The sequence below is a fragment of the Micromys minutus genome, assembly GCF_963924665.1.
Source record: "Micromys minutus genome assembly, chromosome: 10".
Lineage (NCBI taxonomy): Eukaryota > Metazoa > Chordata > Mammalia > Rodentia > Muridae > Micromys > Micromys minutus.
The window spans coordinates 1,434,114-1,452,410 of record NC_137979.1 but is presented as its reverse complement, the minus strand read 5'-3'; positions in this window follow the sequence as shown (position 1 = coordinate 1,452,410).

Genomic DNA, 18,297 nt, shown 5'->3' with positions numbered 1-18,297 from the left:
CATGGTGATCAATTTCTATCTGAAGAAAACATTCATTGTGCCTTAATGTCTTCAGGAAGCCTCTAGCTTCCTGAATAAGAATAAGATTTGCTGAAAACAGGAAGAACATGAAAACTAATGTGGTTTTTATGCTTTATCAGAGTACTGGCTCCTAGCAATACCAAACTGAAATCATTAGCAAGGAGCTGAAACATATCTTAATGTATAAGCAGGTACCTTTAGAACACTGTGTGCGTGTAAATGTACATATTTTATGGCTTGGTTTATCTACACAGCCTCCTTCTGTTTTCCTATTGCAGGAGTGCTTTTTTTTTTTTTTAATGATGCCTCACATTGAAATTTCAATAAAAAAAAAACCAAAAGAAAACCAAAAAACAAACAAGCAAACAAAGGACCCAGGAAACTGTGGATCTTATTTCAATGAAAGAAGCTGGTGAAGTGGAGTCAATTGTCAGACTTTTTTAAAAGCATAGAAAACACAAACAAACATTTTTTAATCAAAGGTCAATACATCTTAGTAGATAACATGAGAGCTAGTGTGCAATACTTTGATTTTAGACGCTTCAGCCAGGGTGTCATGGCCTCCAAGGAGCTTAAACAACCATTTCATAGAGCTCATTGAAAACCATTGGAAAACCAAGATATTTACAGCACAATTCATAGCAGTAGTAAAATCACAGTTATTAAATAGCAACAAAAATAATTTTATAGGTGGGGGGTCAACACAACAAGAGGAACTGTATTAAAAGGCTGTAGCATCCAAAGGTTAAGAACCACTGTTCTAAGGTCTCAGCCCTGAAATTCTTATGTTGCCTCCTAAAGTTGTTACATGATAAGGTTTATAGAGAGTTGTTTGTTTGTTTGTTTGTTTGTTTTTTGGTCAGGCATAAGTTATGAGGGTAAAGACAATCCTGACAACATTAATGCTCACCTAGGAAGAGAGATTCTGTCTCTCCACCACCAAAGCTATTCTGCCTCCAAAGAGGAAGAACCCTTCCTGGAGTCCAGCCATGCCTTTCTGTTTGTGATCTGCTAGCCATCAGCACCAGGAGAGAAATAGTTCTTTTGCTAAATCCAGCTAGTCTGTGGTGTTCAGTTGCAGCCCCATGAAGACTTCAAGCTAGTACATTAAAAAACTCTTTTCAGAAGAGTAGAGAAAAAACGACAGGTTTGCCTGATGAGCACTAAATGTGATATTTTACTATGCTTCTGCCCTGCATCAACTTTAGCTATTAAGTATGAGGACACAAGATAAAAGCTTAGATTTCGATCACTGGTGTTCTGAGAGTCAACTAGGGAAAATGAAAGAGGCCATAGGGGAAATCTGTGTGTGATGGAAAGAAATACTATATGTGTTAACAAGTAACATCTAAAGTATAGAAGCCCATCTATCTTTGCCTTAGCATGAGAAATTCCTTCAGTTATACACAGGCACATGCACTTTTTGTTTGATGAGGTCTGGTGTGTTCAAGGTGGTGTATTGTGATAGGCTCCCATTAAACTATTTCTACAGAGGCACTCTTACAGTTCAAATTGCTCACCATCAATCATGGGTCCTTCATCTCATCAGTGTCTTTACGATGATGCACTGACATTTCTGACTGTAATTCAAACTGTAGAGAAGTCTTCTATTATACATACTTTTAGAGAAGTCAAATAACATAATGAACACAAAGAGATCTTTTAAAAATTTTGGGTTAGAACCCTAATTTGTGGATGAAGTTAGTGTGTGTGTGTGTGTATGTGTGTGTGTGTGTGTGTGTGTTTCCAGAGGAGATCTTTTCATTGTTTCTGCAACTTTGTCCTTCAACCCCTTTGTGAATTGTCACATGAGTATCATGTAATAAAATGCAATGGACATTTTCAACCTGCTGCAATTTCTGTTTCTTTATTGTACTTTTAGCTTATCACTTTTCAAATGTTCAATAGGCCTAGTCTCTAGTCAGAAAATATTTATGGAGTGATTATCACTAAAGAGATTTTGCTGTCCCTTCATGCCAGATGACAGAGGGGAAAATAGGCTCTCCTCTTGAGGTTCTTGGGTTTTGTAATCAACTATTTAAGAAATATTTCAAAAGGATGCTCAAATGGACAAATGTATTAGTGTTCAGAAGAAAAACAAAGAAAAACAAAGGCAAACAGGATGGACATCTTAGCAGCTGCCCAGAAAAGAGTGGAGAAGTAAAGAAAAAGATAGTTATGCCATTTAGCTGGCATGGAGGTCAGTCACATGGTGGGTTTGCAGCTACATCATAGAGAGGCAAGCATTAGAGAATTGAGTGAAAACACCCAAAATGTTGGGAAAGCACATTAACAAAAGCATGCTTATCCAGTGGATAGAAAGAAGAAAATGAAATGTTATATTTTTTCTGTGTAATTTAGAAACACAGGCAGGGCTACAAAACTGCACAGCTGTGGTCTGATTTACTACTGGGTTAGAGGTGGAGATTCTTGGAAAGACATGTATGATATCTCATTAAACGTCTATTTATTCCACTTATCTCTTTAACATAGCTAACTTCCAGAGCAATCCCTTGTCTAGATGTTCCAACTGCCATGTTAATTCTCAACCTGTGCTGTCTACCTTTAAGTCAATTTGACAGAAACTAAAGTGGAAAAGAGAAGAGAAAATATCTCCATGAGATCAGGCTGCAGACAAGTGTATAGGGAATTTTTTAAATCAGTGGTCAATATAGGAGGGTAGTCCATTGTGGGCGTGTCTACCCCTAGGCTGATAGACCTCTGTTCCATAAGAAAGCAGGATGACCCATCTATGGAGAGCAAACCAGTAAACCAGTAAGCAGAGCTGGTTCATGGCCTCTGGATCAGCTCCTGCCATTTAATAATGCTAGGGCATAGAAAAATATGGATGACATTTTCAGTGTACCCTGCCACAGTCAAGTAGCTCAATGTTACTTAAGTGTTAAATACAATAAGGTCAGAGTGTAATACGAACCCGACTTCTCAGCTTCAGCCCCCAGGTCCCAGCACAACTTTATTACAGTGATTGATACATAAAATGTTCTGAAGGAATCTGAAAAGATAATTTATTGCAGTACTAAACTTAGAGCTACTGAAGAAAATCTCCAAAATTAGCTTCACATGTGGTAACATTTCCGGGTATCTCCTAAGGTAGAATAGTATCTTATTTCCCAGTAGACTTGTAGACATTCAAATTACAATTTAAATTTCAGAAAATGCACAAATCTGCTTTTCATTACATATTAATATGGACCTAATTGCTCTATAACCATTAGCAATTTAGCTGTATCATTTAAAGTGTGCATGAATAAATACATGTTTGATATTTTGGCTTTTCCTGTGTATAAAAATAAACCTGTTTGAAATATTAATGTATACAGTGACCCAAGACCTTTGGAAGGCAGTCTGCTTTCAAAACATTTTATTGAGTATTAATTAAAGACTTCTTTCTAATTGGCTCTGTGAAGGTTACATGTTATTTTTTCCTTTGGCCCAGATAATGACTAAAATTACATACACTGAAAGAAACTTTGTAACCTTTAAAATCACGTGAAAATATAGCTAAACTGTTCTTTCCATATTAAATCAGTGTAAATTCCATTGAGATTGTTCAGGTACCAAAGAGAATAATTCCCACTTTATTATCTGACATTTAATTAGTGATTGAGAATTTTCATAGCTCTTTATCACACCCATTGCATGTGTTCTTCACAATTAGCCCAGGTACAGTCATATAAATATTACAGTTGTTCATATCTGAGTTCATTTGTTCAGTAACAAGTAAGAAATGACTGACCAGCATAAAATCACTTCAGAGAACACCTTCATGTATTAGCTGAAGCTTCTTTCTGAGGTACATATTCATCATGGGTACATGCATGTACAGGGATGTATACTGCGGGTGCATGCTCATAATCACTCCTGTGTTTTGGCTGTGTTCTGAGGCTATGTGCCATGCCACTTTCTAACTTGGGCTAGGAATAAAACTTTCATTAATCAGTTCGATGTTGGTAATCAATCAAGACTTTCTGGAGAACTCTCTGGAGTAACTCATCTTCTGCGAAGAACCGATATCCAAACAGTGTAGGAGAGATGACAGTGTAGCTTTCGATTCTCAGTACATGCACCAAATGAAGTTGTTTTAACACATGCTCTGTGGGAAAGTCTCTGTACATGTACAGGCTGATTGCCTGAGAGAAAGGAACATCAGTCATGTGAGAAGTTGGAATGGCAAGCCCAGGTCCAAATTGCCTCGGGTCATTTTTAATCTGTGATATAGCAATTAATTGCCTACCTTATATTTGACCTAATATCTAACTGTCTAATAAATTAATCTTTAAAATTTGTGAACTGGCCCTGTGTTTCCCCCAACTCCAAAGCTAAGACTATTTGTCATAAGTCAGCAGCAGAGGCCTGAAACCGGGGTATCACTGGTTTCCCTTATCTGATTGTATTTATTATTTATATATATTATTCATCTTCTGAGACATGGTCGTATTATGTAGCCTGGTTTTACTATATAGTCTTTCCTGGATGAAACTTGCTAGATATCGAGATTTTCCCCAGACTCACAGAAATATTCCTGCCTCTGCATCCCAAGTGTGAGGATTAAAGGCTGCTGTTCTGTAATTTACGTATCTGCTATACCCATCAAGGTAAGTGGGGAGTGACTTTATTTCTGGCTTTTTTTTCTTGGTAACTATGCAAGCTCAATGAAATGGTTACCATGTTGGAAGATGGAATTTCCATTAAGCCAGATGTATGTTAAGAAGATATGTGGAAGATAAAATACAGAAGGAAAGAGCTTGCCCCATGTCTTCTTGTGATGCAGATAAAAACAAGAAAACATCTGAGGCTGTGTGCCCTTCCCACATACATCAGTGAGCTACTTGTTTTCATTTTTTTTGGCAGACTTATAGAGCCAATTAGCTTGGTAATATATATTCAACTTTAATGGGCAAGTAAATAATTAATGCTATTGCCTTTGTAGATTTAGCTTTTGAGATATAAATTAACATAATTAAAAGACTAATGTTTCAGTAGGCATTCTACCAGCCAAGTTTAAATCAAGCAATTAAACTGTAGGTTTTCTGCACGGAATGAGCACAGCTCACAATGGCACAGATGGGAGAGACATAAATTTGTTTTTGTTTTGTTATGTTTTTTTGTCTTGATATGCTGATTGCAAAACGAGAAGGAAAATGTTTCTTTTGTATGTAGTCATTAAAATTTCCCAAGCATCACTTATATGTTTTAAATCAGATTTCTGATTCTTTAATCTTCAACTCAGGACATAAGTGTGGTCCTGTTTGCTTCTCTTCTGAGAAATGAACTTTGCTGGCAAAAGAGGAGACACTGTTAATATATGTTGGTCCAAAACATTTCAGATTATATAATTGCATGTAGAGACCAGAGTTGACACGATTTACACAGAACATTTAGCCATATTGGATGGCTACATAAAGGCCAGCTACATAAAGACTGGCATCATGCTGTCTAAATGGAAAGAAGGGGCCGAGTGGGGTCTGCCGGGCTATGCTATTCACTGGAGTGTAAGGGGGCATAAAAAAAGACTTTGTGCTTTTTCTTAGATAGGAAACATGAACAGCTGTATTTTATCTTTCCTTTGAAATCAGTTCTTCAGGATACTGTCTAACAGACATTAGACTAGAGCAATATATTTTGTGACTACAATGTTCCTTGCTGGATGGGCAGAAAATGGGGCTGTCTATGTAGGTATAATTGAAGGACAGACTTTTTTTTTTAATCTTTAAGCAATTTTGATTTGTAATTAAACACACAGTGGCTAATGATCTTTATATGACTGCTCACCACCCTGAGGCATACTAATAAAAGTAGGATTTTGATACACATTAGAATGGGTGTGTATATTATCTGAATCACTTAGGGAGATGAAAATAACAGCTTCTGCATGGTACTGGTACAGAAATAGGCATGTGGATCAATGGAATAGAATAGAAGATCCAGAAATGAGCCCTCATGTATATGGTCACCTGATTTTTGACAAAGGAGCAGTAAACATTCAATGGAAAAAGGACAGCCTATTCAACAAATGGTGCTGGTCCAACTGGCACTCAGCATGCAAAAGAATGAAAATAGACCCGTTCTTATCTCCTTGTACAAGCTCAAGTGTAAGTGGATCAAAGATCTCCACATTAAACCAGATACACTGAAACTATTAGATGAAAAAGTAGGGAAAACCTTAGAACACATAGGCACAGGAGAAAATTTCCTGAACAAAACACCAATGGCTCAAGCTCTAAGGTCAAAGATTAACAAATGGGACTTAATGAGATTGCAAAGTTTCTGTAAGGCAAAAGACATCGTCAATAAAACAAAACGGCAACCAACAGAATGGGAAAAGATCTTTACCAACACCACATCAGATAGAGGCCTAATATCCAAGGTGTACAAGGAACTCAAAAAGCTAGACACCAGAGAATCAAATAACCCTATTAAAAAATGGGGTACAGAGCTAAACAAAACGTTTTCAGTTGAGGAACACCGAATGGCCGAGAAACACCTGAGGAAGTGCTTGACATCCTTAGCCATCAGGGAAATGCAAATCAAAACAACCCTGAGATTCCACCTCACACCAGTCAGATTGGCCAAGATCCAAAACTCAGATGACAGCAGATGCTGGCGAGGCTGCAGAGAAAGAGGAACACTTCTCCACTGTTGGTGGGGTTGCAAGCTAATACAACCACTCTGGAAATCTGTCTGGCGATACCTCAGAAAATTGGATATAGTACTACCTGAAGACCCAGCTATTCCACTTCTGGGCATATACCCCAGAGACACTTTAATACACAACAAAGATATATGCACCACAATGTTCATAGCGGCTCTATTTATAATAGCCAGAAGCTGGAAGGAACCCAGATGTCCTTCAGAAGATGAATGGATACAAAAATTGTGGTACATATACACAATGGAATACTACTCAGCCACCAGAAACAATGACTTAACCAAATTCTTAAGAAAATGGCTGCATCTAGAGAATATCATCCTGAGTGAGATAACCCAGTCACAAAAGAACAGACATAATATCCAGTCACTGATAGTGGGATGCTAACCCCAGAGGCTTGCACTCTCCCAGAAACAACTCACAGACTGTATGAAGTCCAAGAAATAAAGAAAACAAAAAAATATACATATATTTACAAAACAAGAAGACTTTGACTATTTCCATGTTGCGTTTTGTTTTGCATGTACTCTACGCTTATTGTAACTATTAGGTTTTCAATGCATACTGTCAAGCCCTTGAAAAAAATCAAGTACTGACTAAAAAAATATATTCACATGGTTTTATGTAAAAATTATTTCAATGTCTGAAAAAACAGTACTGACAAAAATGTATAATTTTAAGCAAAAAATGGTTAAAATTTGTACATTTATCTTTGTTTTGTAAAATAAAGTCGTTTAAAAAAAAAGAAAGAAAATAACAGCTTCTCTTTCTTGTTCTTGCCCACACATTAATCCCTCTTTTTCTGATGTTAAGTATATAAAAACACAAGAGTGGCATTTATCTTTAACTTTTGACTCACTTGTGGTGTGCCATTTTAGTATATCTAACATATATCTTAATGGTAGAAACCTTAATTTCTTTACCCTGAAGAGAACTGTTAGCAATAATGAGGAAATGTGTGTTCTATTGCTTGCAGTTTTTGATGAAAGAATATATTTCATCCCTTTGGTATTATCTTTCCATTTTAAGGAGTCTTTGTCAACAGGCCGGAGTCTAATTAAAAGTTAGTTTAGATGTAATAAACCCTTCGTCTACATTTCTTTTGGCCAAGTTTTATTTTTCTCCCTTTTAAATCAGCATTCACTACTTCTGATATGTATTACCAGTATTTAAAAACAAGTAAAACTTTTGATTTTTAGTAGCTTCTAGCACTTCTTATCTTAAGACATGGGTAGTAGCCCACTGATTAGGCCATAATTGACCTTGGCTCCAGTGGTCAGTGGTTCTAGATGTGGTTTTGTTCAAAACTATACCAGAGAAATGTGTATAACCACCACAACACATTTAACACAAATTATAAAGGACATATAAATTTCCCTGTCCATGGTTTGGTCTAAAAATAATCTTCTATATATTAAGGCTCATCATTAATGAGCCCTCTTTATTATTCTATTACAGTGAAGTAGTAACATATAAATGCAATCTTATCATTCTATTGTAAATGACCTGATATTTGTGACCCAAATTTAGTTCTGTTAACTGAAATTTCTATCATTTCTAGTTTCTTAGTTGATTCAAATGTCATATGGGAATCTGACTTTCCATATTTTCAAATCAAATGAATCTTTCAGGTCTTTATGTTCCTGACACTTTCATTCTTGCCTCTGTTTGGGGGATATGCATTTCATACATCTGAGAATGTATATTTCTTTCTCCTGACCATACATTTCTGTAAAACGTTGATGTCATAACCAAAATGAATTTTTATAAGATGATTATGGTCTGTCCAGACTCTTCTAGCTTTCATAGTCTCTGTTGAGAAATCGGGTGTGAGTCTGATTGGTCTGCCTTTATATGTTACCTGACCTTTTTCCCTTACTGCTTTTAGTATTCTTTCTTTACTTTGGGCGCTTGATGTTTTTACTATTATGTGTCGGGAGGTATTTCTTTTCTGGTCCAACCTATTTGGAGTTCTGAAGGCTTCTTTTATGCTCGTGGTCATCTCATTCTTGAGGGTAGGGAAATTTTCTTCTATGATTTTGTTGAAGATATTTACTGTGCCTCTTAGTTGATATTCTTCGCCCTCTTCTATTCCTATTATCCTTAGGTTCGGTCTTCTCATTGTGTCTTGTATTTCCTAGACATTTTGGGTTAGGAGCTTTTTGTTTTTTGCATCTTCTCTGTCTGTTTTGTCTATGTTTGCAATGTTGTCTTCTGCCCCCGAGATTCTCTCTTCGATCTTTTGTAATCTATTGGAAATGCTTGCTTCTGTGACTCCTGATTTCTTTTTTTGGTGTTCTGACTCTAGGGTTATCTCTTTTAGTGTTTTCTTTATTGTGTCAATCTCTGTTTTAATTTCCCTCTTCCATTCCTTTATTTCTTTGGTTCTGTTTTCCTCTAGTTCTTTGAGTTCTTTGAGTGTTTTTTTTTGTTTCTTCTTTAAAAGCTTCTGAATCTTTTTGCTTTTCCTCCCTTTCTTGTTTAAGTAACTCTATCAGCGTCTTGAGGAATGATTTCAGGTCTGTGTCTTCTTTTTCTGGAGTGTTTGGAGTTCCGATATTTGCTGTTATGGGAGAGCTGGGCTCTGGTGTTGCTAGATTGTCTTGGTTCCCTTGCGATATACTCTTTCTCTTTCCTCTTGCCATTTTGTTGTCAGTGATATGTTCTTGCCTTTTTCTTGTATCTGGTCTGTGTCCCTGTTTCTCCACTGGTTGAGGTGTCAGATGGGTCAAGCCCTGTTTTATGCCTCAGAGTGGTCGGGTGTGAGCAGAAGTTCCAACGTTCTGTTTCTGTTTGCTGGATCAGGCACAGTTGCTCAGCCTCTATGAGCCGCCATTCTGCCTGGCAGGTAGGCCAGGCTCCGCTCTGCGTCCAAAAGTCGCCTCCAGGTGGAAACAGAAGTTCTAATTTTCTGTTCCCAATCACTGGATCGGGCAGGGCGGGGCAGGGCGAGTTACGGTGTGCACTTTCCGTGTGCACTCCGCAGAGATCTTTCTGCTCCCCTGCTGTCTTGGTCTCCCACTCACCAGTTGCTCAGCCTCTATGAGCCGCCGATCCGGGTGGCAGGTAGGCCAGGCTCCGCTCTGCGTCCGGAAGTCGCCTCCGGGTGGAAACAGAAGTTCTCATATGAATATATTTTTGTCAGTATTTTATTTTTAAATGTTTGATAGTATTAATTGAAAACTTACTCATTTCAATGAGCATAAAGTACATATAAAACAAAAAATAAAATGAAAAATGTCAGAGTTCTCTTGGTGTGTAAAGATTAAACATAATGGCATTCAAATACCAAGGATTGCTACAAGGCTGCATCTTTAGTGCTATACACTTTTTTTTTTTCTAGAAAGAACTGAGGCTTCCACATTTTGGTCTTCCATCTTTTTGAGCTTCTTTTTTGGTCTGTGAGTTGTTTCTCTCGTATCCAGAGCTTGCTGGGGCTAGTATCCAACTATTAGTGACTGCATATTATGTCTGTTTTTTGTGACTTGGGTTACCTCACCCAACAAATGGTGTTGGTTCAACTGGCAGTCAGCATGCAGAAGAATGCACATCGGCCCTTTTGTATCTCCCTGTACAAAGCTCAAGTGCAAGTGGATCAAAGATCTCCACATAAAACCAGGTACACTGAAACTATTAGAAAGGTAAGTGGGGAAAAGCTTAGAACACATAGGCATAGGGGAAATTTTCCTGAAGATAACACCAATAGTTTATGCTCTAAGCTTGAGAATTGACAAATGAGACTCCATGAAACTGCAAAGTTTCTGCAAGGCTAAGGACACTGTCAAGAAAACAAAATGGCAGCAAACATACTGGAAAAGGATCTTTGCCTATCCCACATCTGATAGAGGTCTACTATCCAATATATACCAAAAACTCAGGAGGTTAAACTCCAGAGAATCAAACAATCCTATTTAAAAAATGGGGTAGACTAAACAAAGAATTATCAACTGAGGAATACTGAATGGCTGAGAAGCACCTAAAGAATTGCTCAACATCCCTAGTCATTGGGGAAAAGCATATCAAAACAACCCTGAGATTCCACCTCATACCTGTTATAATGGCTAAGACAGAAAACTCAAATGACAGCAGATGCTGGCAAGGATGAGGAGAAAGAAGAACACTCCTCCACTGTTGGTGGGTTTGCAAGCTGGTACAAACACTCTGGAAATCAGTCTGGTAGTTCCTCAGAAAATGGGACATAGTACTACTTGAAAACTCAGCTATTCCACTTTTGGGCATATATCCCAGATATGCTCCAACATACAATAAGGACACATGCTCCAAATGTCCTTCAGTAGAGGAATACAGAAATGGATTCAGAAATGGATACAGAAAGTGTGGTACATTTACACAATGAAGTACTACTTAGCTACTAGAAACAATGACTTTACAAAATTTTTTGGCAAATGGATGGACAACCTTATTTAGAATAGCTAGAAGCTGGACAGAACCCAGATGTCTTCAACAGAGGAATGGATACAGAAATTGTGTTACATTTACACAATGAAGTACAACTCAGCTATTAAAAACAATGAATACATAAAATTTCTAGGCAAATGGATGGAACTTGAAGCTATCATCTCGAGAGAGGTAACCCAGTCACAAAAGGACACTTTTGGTATATATTCACTGATAAGTGGATACTAGCCCAAAAACTCAGAATACCCAAGAAAAAATTCACAGAACTTATGAAGCTCCAAAAGAAGAAAGGCCAGAAGGTGGATCCCTTGGTCCTTAGAAGAAAGAACAAAATGCTCATGGGAGGAAATAATGGGACAAATACAGGAGCAGAGATTGGAGAAAAGATCATCCAAAGACTGCCTCACCTGGGGATCCAATGCAGCCACTAAACCCATGTACTATTGCTGGTGCCATATAGTGCTTACTGACAGAAATCTGATATGGATGCCTCCTCAGAGGCTCTGCAAGAACCATAGTGTTACAGAGGAGGATGCTTACAGTTAACCATCAAACTGGACATGGGCACCCCAATGAAGGAGCTAGAGAAAAAAACTGAAGGAGATGAAAGGGTCTGCAACCCCATGGGTAGAACAAAATTATTAACTAACCAAACCCACTACAGCTCCTAGCAACTAAAACATCAACCAATGAATTTACATGGAGAGACCCATGGCTCCAAGTGCACATGCAGCAGAGGATAGCATTTTCTGACATCATTGGGAAGAGATTTGGCCCAGAGAAGGTGCATTTTCCCAGTGTAGGGGAATGCCAAGGTGCTGAGGTGGGAGAGGGATGTTGGCAGAGGGAGCATCTTCATGGAGGCAATGGGAGGGGGAAGGGGGATACAATTCGGGAAATAGGATAACAACCAAACTGTAAACACAAAGAATATCTAATAAAAATAAAAGTACAGAACAAAGAAATAATGTTAAAAGCTGCAAGGAGAAAAGACCGAGTAACATATGAACTCTGACCTATTTAAAAAAAGATCTGCATATGAAATTTCTGCCAAATCTTATTGCTTTCCTTAAGCAAACATAACTTGTTTTATAATCTTTATGGAGGTAAATATCGAGTAAGATGATAACAAACTCAAGGCTGGTCAAGTTCGCTATTTAGCTCCATATGGCCTTATGCCCACACAGGCGTTCAACTAGTGCACATCAGTGTGTTCCTTCAGTTTCCCGTTACGGTTTGTAATGTAGACTGTCTATAGGGAATGGTATGTCAAAGTGGCTCCTTTGTGTTACTCATTCAAAGCTAACCAAAACAAAACTTGAGTGTAAGCAGAGAAATGATGGCAAGATAAAATCTGCAAAATAACCTATTTTTAGCATTCCCAAACATTCATAGAGAACTGTGCCCAGTGTGAATATTTTCAAGTGGCAGTAATTTCAGGGCAAACTCTCAGAAATCCTCAAAGTTGAACAAATGCTTTTTACTGGTTGGAACCAAGAGCATCATGGGTTCTTTGATCTCACCTTTCTGAACCGCCCTGGAGGAACTTGCCTTCTTGTGAACTAAGACTCCTCACGGACATGTCTTTTCTTCCATTTTACTCCTTGATTTTGTGGCTTCATTCTCTTTCACTCAGCTCCAGGGCACATCTCTATTTTGTTTTGTGCAGTGCAAACAAACACTGGAATGGGGAAATGGGGAGGAAGCCATTCCACATAGAATATTAGTCTTCTTCTCACGACTAACACCATCATAAGATGTTGAATGTCTTTACTGTAGCCTGAGAAGTCTGGAGGACCTCATTCTAATATTTTATTCTGCTTCATTAGAATGTGCCATCGTCAAAAATGTCTAACTCAGACTTCTATGTGGGGCTACTCTAAGTTCTTTGAGCAGACAACAGTCCCCTGCCCTGTCTTTTGTATGTGGTACCTTCTGCCTGGACACATACTGTTCTTTTCATCTTGTAATTTTATTATCTAGCACTCTATAGACCTTGGTCTCATAGAAGCTGCTTCACTCTCACACCAGGTGTGTCTAATCCTTTGATATGTTAGGATCCTCTCCCCCCAGTTATTTGTTATCTAGTATGTGAGTTACTACCACGTGGCAAGCATTTCAATGAAAGTCATGTATATTTGCCTAACTTCAGTTCATGGGCTTCTGAAGCTCTCCTGAGCTAAGGATCAGAGGTCTACCTTTACCTAAGGCAAATAATGAGAGTTAAAGCACTTAGGTTTCTGCAGTCATAGACGCCCAATACTTTATTTCAACTCCTGAATTATGAGGAAACATCTTTCACTTCAGTCTGACTTACTTTATGACAGGCTGTGCAGCACAGTGCCATGTTCTGAGTGTGGACTCTGGAAAGTTCCACCTTGTTAGGTCTTCTAACTTTGTCCTGCTAAGGTGGATATGTCCTAGATTTTCTCATGTGTGAAAAAAATATTATATTTCTGATTATTTGTTATAGAAACAATTGGCTTCAAATTTATTTGAGAAACCTGGGCTTAATTAACGTTGGTGACTTCTGCTAATTCTTTTCACTGACCTCTATATAATTTTGGTATATTTCTTCAGAAATTATGACAACCTTCTTTCTCCTTTAACTCCTTTGTACTGTGTTGTCAAAGAATTCAAATGTGTTTTACTAAAATGAATATGGCACTTTTCACTCACTTATAATGTCTAGCCCTCCTACCCCTTCCATTATGCTTTCTAAAATCCTTTTTGCAGGCATTCTGAGACTGTGTAGCACTGGACCGGTTATTAGCATCAGCAAAATGAACTTCAGAAAGCAAGAACCAATTTTTTGTTCTCATATTTCCTCTTAGAAATTACCTTTTTCATGTACATTGGCATTTTTTTCAAGTAAGTCTTCTCTCCCCCATAGCCGAGATAACTTTTCAAATTAATTTAATGATTTGTTCCATTCTAGGAGGTAATTATCTATATTTTATTTTTAGAGTAATATCCAGTAATTTTCAGAAGCTGGAGCTTGTCATAAAATCATTGAAAGATGAGTAATGTTTTTCTGACTACTCTGGGAGATTGGTTGAGTGGATTCCAACTCTACTTAAGAAGGGAATTTAACATCCATGTTTTCAGCTTATATAAGCTACAGAGAGTTGTGGGTATGGGTAGATAGGGATGATTGAGAAAGAAAATACATTTGAATGAAAAAAAGGTTATGAGATTCTTCTAAAAATTGAATATATGTGTGCTATTTAAGAACAAAAACTCGAGAATGTTGCTGGTCAAAGGTGTGCAACCTGTTCTTGGCTGACAAGAAAAAAATAGTTAAATCATTCAGAAATCACCCTGTCTTATCCACTCTTATACTGTACAAACAAAGCACAATGACTGAGGAAATTTATAAAGGAAACAGTCTTTGGGGGACTTACCATTTCAGAGGTTGAGTTTACTACCATCATGGCAGGGAGAATGGTGACAGATGGTTAGGGATGGCATTGGAGCATTAGCTGGGAGCTTATACTCAGATCCACATGCATGAGATAGATGGAGAGGGAGCTAACTTGGAAAGACATGGGCTCTGAAACCTCAAACCCATCACTAGTGACACACCTTTTCCAGCAGTGTCCCACTTCTTAATCCTTCCTAAACAATTCCACCAATTGGGAACCAGGTAGTTAAACACATTAGCCTATGGTGATCATTCCAATTTAAACAACCACACTACCCAATCTGATTTTGTATTTCTTCTAGAATACCATATCTCATTTTTATTGTCTAATGAGCTCTAAACATTAAGTTCACTTAGAATCTGTGAGCTCCCAATGACAGAAATGTTATCCAGTGTGGCTAGTATTGGCTTAGTGTGATTCAAAATGAGACCAGTGGGGTCATCAGAGACCATTTCAAAGAGGCTCACCTAAGTCAGGTTAAGGATTTGATATTGTATCTAAAGGCAGGAATAATTTTAGACATAGATGTGAAAATGATATTTTTACAGGCATTTCTAAATGTGAGGTTAGGAGGTATGCTGGGATCACCACTGAGAGGATATGATAAGAATGCAGGTGAGTAGAAAGAAATCTGCTCTTGATAGTCCAAACTGGGGTTTTGAAGAGAGCTGCATGGCAGTTCTGGGGACTATCTTTTGGTCAGAGTTAGTGACTCATCCATCCAAAAGGACTTGATAGGCAGCCATATTGCTGATGCTTCATGGAAGACACTTTCCTGACACTTGTAGGAAATATAATCACATAGCAGCTTTCCTTGTCCCTTGGCTCTTAACAATATTTCTGCTCCATTTTCCCTGATGTCCCATGAGCCTTAGCTACAGGAATAAGTTTGTAGATGCATTCACTGGGACCAGACATACTTACAAGCATTTATTGTCTGTGTTTTGACTGTTGTAAATTTCTATAATGATTTCTTTCTCTTGCAAAGACAAGTTTCCTTGATAAGAAATGAGAGCTACATTTACATGTAGGTAAAGAATAGATGTTTAGAATGCAGTCAGGTATTGTGCTGGTTTTCTATATGGAGGGTAGTAGTAGGACCTTTAAGATCATGATCTTACTAGCCCTGGTTACTTGGCGCGGTTCCTGTACCAGGCATGATTTGCCTCTTATTGAGTTGCCTTAAGTCCAGTTCCAGAGCTGTTGACTATCACCAAGGTAGAAATCTGCCTAAATAAAATTGAAGAAGGACATTAGCAGTAGGCACAATAACGTAGAAGGGGAAATCTAATGGGGCCCTATCTATAAACAAAGAAGTACAGGAAACGAATGAATGCTAAGAGTGGAAGAAATGTGTCTTTTCCAGGGACAAAACTGCTAATTTGACATCTATTACCAGTGATCAGTCCAGAACCCATATAGCTAGATACAAGTGATTCTAGGGAGTCTGGGTTTTATTTAGATATTTAACCTTTTATATTAAAAAAAAAAAAAACAACCAAGAGGAAAGAGGCCATAATTTCAAGAAGGAGCCTTGAAAGTTCTGAAAGGAGGAAAGAGGATATTAAAATATTAAAGGATAAAAACATTAAGGACTTCAAAAGGCAACTACCATTCACTATTATCTCACTGGTGGGCTCTGTGAGTGTATGTGTGTGCATGTGTGTTTAGGAAATGTTATCTGAGGCTGGTCATCTAATGCCTGCTTCAGGTGATAAGTTCTATAAGTTTTCCTATAGAATGTAAGTGAGTTGAGGGTTCTTACCATTTGTTTTCGTTTTCGGTTTTGTAAAACATTTTCTCATCTTACAAGAATTTCCAGCTTGGAACTTTCAGTAAGTGAGATGCCAAATTAAGATAGAAGTTTTTGGAATTGTACCAAATGGTTCATGTGAGTTCATGAGCATCACTTGGTGCCAGATGGCTAAGAACAATTATCAAGCATTTCTTTAGACTTGCATGTTTTTAGAAAACTTTATGATAAGTGACTAATTTTGCTCCACATTTGCCTGGGAAGAGGAGCAAAGAGAAAACAATAGCCAGCACATGTAATTATGTAATTGACAGGATCCTGGGGATTCTTAATAAATATTAAAAAGGAACTTTGCTGGCTTTAAGACTAGGAAGCATAAGCTTTCCCACAGGATTGTGTGAGGAATAACTCCTCAGTCTTCCATGCTAAGGTACAGAAAATTTCTATTACAGTTTTATAGGTAAAATTGAGAATTAGGTATATATTCTCCAAGGATTTGAACAGATATATCTGGAGAGTATTTTAATACTCTTTCTGTAGTTCAGGTACCAGAAGCCAGATGAATGAGAGTGCCACCTGTTTTCTCAGCTTCTATGAACAAAAGCTTGAATGTTCAGTGGACTCCCAGTCCCTTGTTGTGTTGCTCGTTGGTGTGATACATTGCTTTTGTTCCCGGAACAAGCTTTATGTGGCTAGTTTTGTGTGTCTGTGTTGTTTTATAAACTTTTTATAATCTACCTCTTGATAGGGCTAAACATGTTTCTAAATCAAATGTAATCTTTTTGGTTTCTAATGTGATTTCAACGAAGGTTTATTTCCAGTGCAAAGGTTTTTGCAATTATAGTGGAAGCTCGAGTTATGTGCATCTGATTTATGCAAATTCAACTGTACGTGCATAGCAAATAAAAACAAAACTACTTAACTGATGCAGAGGATACTGTTCTCTCTTCTACTCCATGAGCATGTGCCCAGAGTACAATCGAAAATTCCATTTTTTTCATCCTCTCCTCCTCCCTTGTTTTCTTATATTTTATAGAGCAAAGATTTTATTATTTATTTTATTATTTACAAATACTTTTCATACATCATAACTCCTAAGCATCAGTGTTTACTTCACTTATTCAAATAAATAGAATTCTCTGCTATAATGCTGGTGTGGGGGGAGGTAAATATTTTAATTGGGTTGATACGTTCATTTAATGAAGATGTAACAATAACAGATTATGTCTAGGCACTATTAATGACGTAGGGAATACAAGGGTCTTAGAAAAAGTTGTTGATGTTGAATACTTTACAGCGTGGAGACTTGTGACCTAGGCTATATCTGCTTCAGCATACTCTGTCCACAGACATTTCTAAAGTGGTATGGTTGCATATGGTTGTCCCTTAAGTGATAAATGTTTATCGTAAATCTTGTATATAGCTGTAATTGACCTGTCATATATGAAAATATTCTAAAGAAATATTTGTGTCTCTGAGTTTAACTATCAAGTTTCTGAAACAACATGCCACCCACAAAAGGAAAATTTCTCCCAGATTCTCATGCTAAAAAAATAATAATAATAAAATAAGTTCCAGCCAGTGTGAGAGCTTGTGTCCTAGAAGGAGATTTCCCATAGTTCTAACAATATGTGTTGTCATCTCATATGCTGAGACCAAGCCTACAAGACGATGGTTCATTGACAGTAAGGATCATAGCAGGATTCCTTTGATGTGCATATCTCCAGCCCTGCTTGTAAATTTTAACCCTTCTTTATTACCTGAGATGGAGAGATGGAGAACAGTAACTGAACTTCTTTGTCCCACTACATTTAATCAATCTCCTTTTTCTGCTTTTCACTATTTAATTGACTTGTTAAAAATGTATAGCTGAACCTAGATTGGGCCACAAGCAGTTACTCTCAAAGTTGCTAACATAAACACTTCGAGATGCTAAAAATGCCTGCCAACAGGAGCCCTGCTCTCGCTATGTGACACAGCACTCTATTGCTTGGCGTCGTTCTAAGGAA